Genomic DNA, 5,569 nt, shown 5'->3' with positions numbered 1-5,569 from the left:
GCTTCAATTCCTGGATCAAGAAGATCCCCTGGAGAAGGGAATGGCCACCCACTTCAGTATTCTTGCCTGGAAAATTCCATGGACAGAGGAGCCTGGTGGGCTACAGTCCATGGGGTTGCAAAAAAAAGTCAAACATGACCGAGCGACTAACATTTTCACTTCCATTTTCCCTGGCTAGGACTCTTCCCTTTCACTGCTGAGGGACTGGGTACAATCTCTGGTTAGGGAACTAAGATCCCCCATGATCTTTCCCATCTCACCCACCTCCTGAGATTTCCCTAGGAGACTAGATCAAAATCCGCAGCATTCACTGTAGAGCTTCCACACCTCTGTTCTGAGTGAGTAAGTGAAAGTTTCTCAGTTGTGTCCGACTCTTTGAGATCCCATGGACTATACAGTCCATGGTATTCTCCAGGCCAGAATACTGGAGTGGGTAGCCTTTCCCTTCTCCAAAGGATCATCCCAACCCAGGGATAGAACCCGGGTCTCCTGCATTGCAGGCAGATTCTTCACCAACTGAGCTACCAGGGAAGCCCTTATCTTGACCTTTGAGAACCTGCACTGAACTTTGAACTTCTTGATGGTTTCCTCAGGGCTCTGCCATTCCCGCTGCTGGAATGCCCTTCCCCTGGTAAAACCTCACTGACCCTTTTGTGAAACTTCATTGCTGCTCCAGGCCTGTAACCTTTTCAGCTGACAGCCTGCTCCCCTGTGATCCCAAAGCATTTTGCTCATCACTCTGAGAGCCCTTGCCAGAGTATAGCCTCCCTAGCGCTCCACCTGTTTGGCTCTCACCCGTGAGCTCCTCTAGGCGCCCACGGATGCTTGTAATGAATGAATGCCTCCTGTCCCTCCCACTGGCGGGGAGCATCCTTCCTGCGGTCTAACCTGAGTCGCTCCTGCTGCAGCGCGCGCGGCGGGGAGGGTGAGAGAGTCACACCTGGCCAAGTGCGCGCCGCGAGTCAGAGCGGAGGCCGGTGGGAGCGGCCGGCCGAGCGCCCCCGGCGCCGCCGCCCTGCCGGCGACCCCGGCTCCCGCCGCCGCTGGCGCCTCTTCGCCCGGGTTACCGCTAGTGGCTGCTGTCGCTCAGTGGAGCCCAAGGAGACCGCGGCCAGAGCGTCCACCGAGCAAGATGGTGGCTCCCGAGTCTCCGTGAGTCCGGGCGGGCGGGGCGCCCCCTCCCGGAGCCTCCGGGCAGGGGGCGGCGACGGGGGCTGGGGGCCCTGCGGGCGAGTTGGCGCGGGGCGGGCGGCACCCATCGGAGGGCTCCTCCACCGCGCGCCCCCCAGAGGAAGTTCCCCAGCCCTCCGCAACCCGGCCCGGGGAGGTTGGGCAAGGGTGTGCGGGGAACCCCGACCTCACCTGGCTGCCTGCGGGGTGGGAGAGGGGACACCAGCCCCTACCCTGCCTGAAGCGGGAACTCTTTCTAGTGGGATCCCGAAAGGAAGGGGCCCAAAGAAGCCTAAGCAGGGGACTAGGGACCCCCATCCTAGAGCCAGATGAACACTCAGTTTGAGGCTTTCGTACAAGGATGGAGTGGGGACTGCTGGCCAACACGTGATCACCTCATGGGCCCCCATCCAGCTGGCCAGGGTGTGGAGAGGTGTGAGGCCACCTGGGTCTGCAACAGGTACACCCTCCTGGTTAGCCTTGGTCACATAGTCAGTCTTATTTACATCCGGCCCCACCCAGCCGGGTTCCCTCAGGAACCAGGCAAAGAGTCCCATTGAGGTTGGGGGAATGTCAATGGCTTTTGCCAGGATCTCCTGGAATAGCGCTGTTCAATAGAACTTTCTGGGATGTGTATATGTTCTCTGTCTGGGCCGTCTAATAAGACAGGCACTAGCCACACGTGGTTATCAAGAGGTTGAAATACGACTAGTGTGACTGAGGAACTGAACTTTTAGATTTAAAATTTGGATTAATTTTAAACCACCACGTGTGGCTGGTGTCGACCTTATTGGACAGTGCAGTTTCAGAATTTTCATCTTCCCAGTTCTCCTTTCTCCCTACTCTTTGTTTCTTGTTTCAAGAACATCCTAGGTCTCACAGTAGTTTTATCCCTCTGCAGAATGGGATAGCTTCTAGGTACAGGAAAGGCCCTGACAAACTTCCAGAAGGATGTTACCTTGGGTTTGTATGTCCTCCCCATTCTGAGATCCTTTGGGTGGTAGACTGGACAAGGCCACAGGAGCAGCATGGGACCTAGGAGAAAAGGATGTCCAAGGTGGCTATTTTCGCTGCCCAACAGGTGCCCAGGGACCCACTCCATCACTCTCTCTGCTGGAGAGCTCCTGCTTCCTTACCCGTTTACTTCTCAAATCTGCTGGAGCACCTGCTGGGTGCCAGGCATGGTTCCCTTCTCTGAGGTCCAGACAGGAACAAGTTAATTACCTTTCCTGCCCTCAGGGAATTTGTGGGAGGGAGTGGGTGGGTGGACAGCAAGACTGCAAGCAATAGAAATTGCACAGAAATAAGCAGATTTATAAACTTTGGGGAGCGTGTTGGAAAGAACAGGGGCTACTGGCGGAGAATAAGGGGACTTGCTGGGACAGGATTATTAGCGAAGCCTCCCCTGAAGAGCAGCCATGATGCTAAGACAGAGGGGAAGTAGAACAGGTGAAGTGTTGGGAGGGAGAATGGGAACATTCTGGAAAAAAGCACAGCATGTGCAGAGGTCCTGGGGATGGGACTCTGGCACTCTGAGTAAAGACCAGTGTATCTGGAAGGGGAGGGAGGCACAAGTGTCCCCTAGGGACGTCAGCAGTGCCTGAGCATTTGGCACACCTAGAAAGGGATTCTGGTGCTGGCCTCAGAGCAATGGGCAGTAGAGTGGGTTGTTTGTTTGGCTTTTGGTTTTTTCTTTGGGATGTGGGATCCTAGTTCCTGGACCAGGGATCAAACCTGCATTCCCTGCATTTGAAGCACAGAGTCTTAACCACTGGGGTTTCCCAGATGGCGCTAGTGGTAAAGCACCTGCCTGCCAATGCAAGAGACATAAGAGATGTGGGTTCGATCCCTAGGTCAGAAAGATGCCTTGGAGGAGGGCATGGCAACCCACTCCAGTTTTTTTTTTTTTTTTGCCAGGAGAATCCCTTGGACAGAGGAGCCTGGCAGGCTACAGTCGATAGGGTTGCAAAGAGTTGGACACAACTGAAGCGACTTAGCATGCATGCACGTCTTAACCACTGAACCACAGGGAAGTCCCAATAGTGAGAGGATTTTAAGTGGTATATTTTAAAGAGCCCCCTCTGGTATTGAGAGTTTCTGACCCAAGAGCAGGGTAAGAGTGGAGACCCAGAGTGCCATCGGGAATCAACTGCCATAGTCCAAGCAAGAGAGGATGGTGGCCTAGACAAGGATGGTGGCAGTGGCATGGAGAGGAGGGAGGAGTTAGAGGTAGATACAGGAGGTGGACTCAATAGGACCTGTGGCTGGTCCTAATGCAGTCCTAATGCAGAAGAGAGTGGGGGTTGGACAGGCAGGTTTCTAGCCAGAGCACCTGGGTGGGAGAATGGGCCGTTTTATGAGTGAGGGAGCCTGGGAGAGGAGCAGATGTTATAGGGACAGATGCAGGAGAGATCTGTCTAGAAAAGCCAGGAAGGCAGTTGGGTAGAGATGTGTGGTGCCCAGAGGAGTGTCCTTCAGAAATGGTTCTGACTCTTTGGATGGTTTGAGATTGGGAAAAAAAGAGGGTGAGATGACATCAAAGGAGTGGTTGATGAAAGCAATGAAATCCAGGGGATGTGGGATCCTGGAAGGTCAGAGAAAAGTGTGTTTCAGGAGGGTGTGATGAGCAGTACCAATTGCCCCTCTACAATCCAGGGGAAGAGGACCAGCAGGGTTCACCCACTTCGGGCAACATGGAATGTTTCTCCTTATACTGAATGGGTTCCCCCTGGAATTCTACCCATCTACCCTTATTGTCAGAGAAGGCAATGGCACCCCACTCCAGTACTCTTGCCTGGAAAATCCCATGGACGGAGGAGCCTGGTGGGCTACAGTCCATGAGGTCGCTAATAGTTGGACACGACTGAGCGACTTCACTTTCACTTTTCACTTTCATGCATTGGAGAAGGAAACGGCAACCCACTCCAGTGTTCTTGCCTAGAGAATCCCAGGGACAGCGGAGCGTGGTGGGCTGCCGTCTATGGGGTCGCACAGAGTTGGACACAACTGAAGTGACTTAGCAGCAGCAGCAGCAGCAACCCTTATTGTACCCACCCACTAAGTGCCAGGTTCTACACAGAGTTCTGGGAATAATATCAGGTGGGCAAGACAGTCACTGCTTTCTCAGAGTTTAGACTCAGTTAAACCAATGGTCTCAGAAACAAGTTGTTTCATACATTCAAAATAAATCCTTTCATTCTTTCAAGCTATCAACTTTTGCTGAGAGCCATCCGCATGCACAAGAACCTAGAGGTATAGAAATAATATATGAATCAACGTGATTTTGGCCTTTCAGGAACCAAGTGCAGAGTTACACAGAGGATCCCTGTGCTCACTGTGTTGTGTTACGAAGACTGGTACACGGGGAATTACGGGTGATGAGAGGACAGGTGGGGCTTCCCTGGTGGCTCAGTGGTAAAGAATCCATCTCCTAATACAGGAAATGTGGGTTTCATCCCTGGGTCGGGAATATCCACTGGAGAAGGAAATGGCAACCAACTCCAGTATTCTTGCCTGGAGAATCCCATGGACAGAGGAGCCTGGCGGGCTACAGTCCATAGAGTCGGAAAAGAGTCAGACACAACTTAGCAACTAAACAACAAAGAGGACAGGTACCAACCCCAGTTGGGGGGTGGATCGGGTGGCAGAAGGGATGCCTGAGCTGCTCTCCAGGAATGAATGGGAAACAGCCAGGGAAAGAGGGAGTTCCAGGCACAGGGTGTGGAGGCAGGAGCAAACCTAACAGTAATGTCTGTGGGTCACAGTAAGCCTTTGCATCTGGCTTAGCAGACAGAAGTGAGGAAGGTTCTGGAGGTGTCTAGAGGTTAGGGGGGCCCCTCTGGCTCGTGGCGAGGTATGTAGACTTAGGCAGTGGGACACCACTGAAGACGTGGACACAAGGGAGTGACATAGTGAGATCTGTGTGTGGCCTTGCTCTCTGGCTGTTTCATGAGGTATGAGCGGGGGAACCACTGCAGAGGCAGAGGCCGCTGTATAATCCAGACGAGACGGTGCAGGCCAGGGTCTCAGGGTGGCCTGTGGGGTCAGGAGGACTCGGGTACTATTGCACTAACCCAAAAGTTCATTCGGGTTTTTCTGTAAGATGTTATGGGAAAGTGAAAGTCATTCAGTCGTGTCCAACTCTTTGTGACCCCTTGGACTATACAGTCCATGGAATTCTCAGGCCAGACTACTGGGGTGGGTAGCCTTTCCCTTCTCCAGGGGATCTTCCCAACCTGGGGATTGAACCCAGGTCTCCTGCAGTGCAGGCGGATTCTTTACCAGCTGAGCCACAAGGGAAGTCCAAGAATACTAGAGTGGGTAGCCTATCCCTCCTCCAGTGGATCTTCCTGACCTAGGAATCTAACCGGGGTCTCCTGTATTGCAGGTGGATTCTTTA

The sequence above is a fragment of the Capra hircus genome, chromosome 19 (genome assembly GCF_001704415.2).
Source record: "Capra hircus breed San Clemente chromosome 19, ASM170441v1, whole genome shotgun sequence".
In the NCBI taxonomy this organism is placed as follows: domain Eukaryota; kingdom Metazoa; phylum Chordata; class Mammalia; order Artiodactyla; family Bovidae; genus Capra; species Capra hircus.
Note: the sequence above shows the minus strand (reverse complement) of the source record.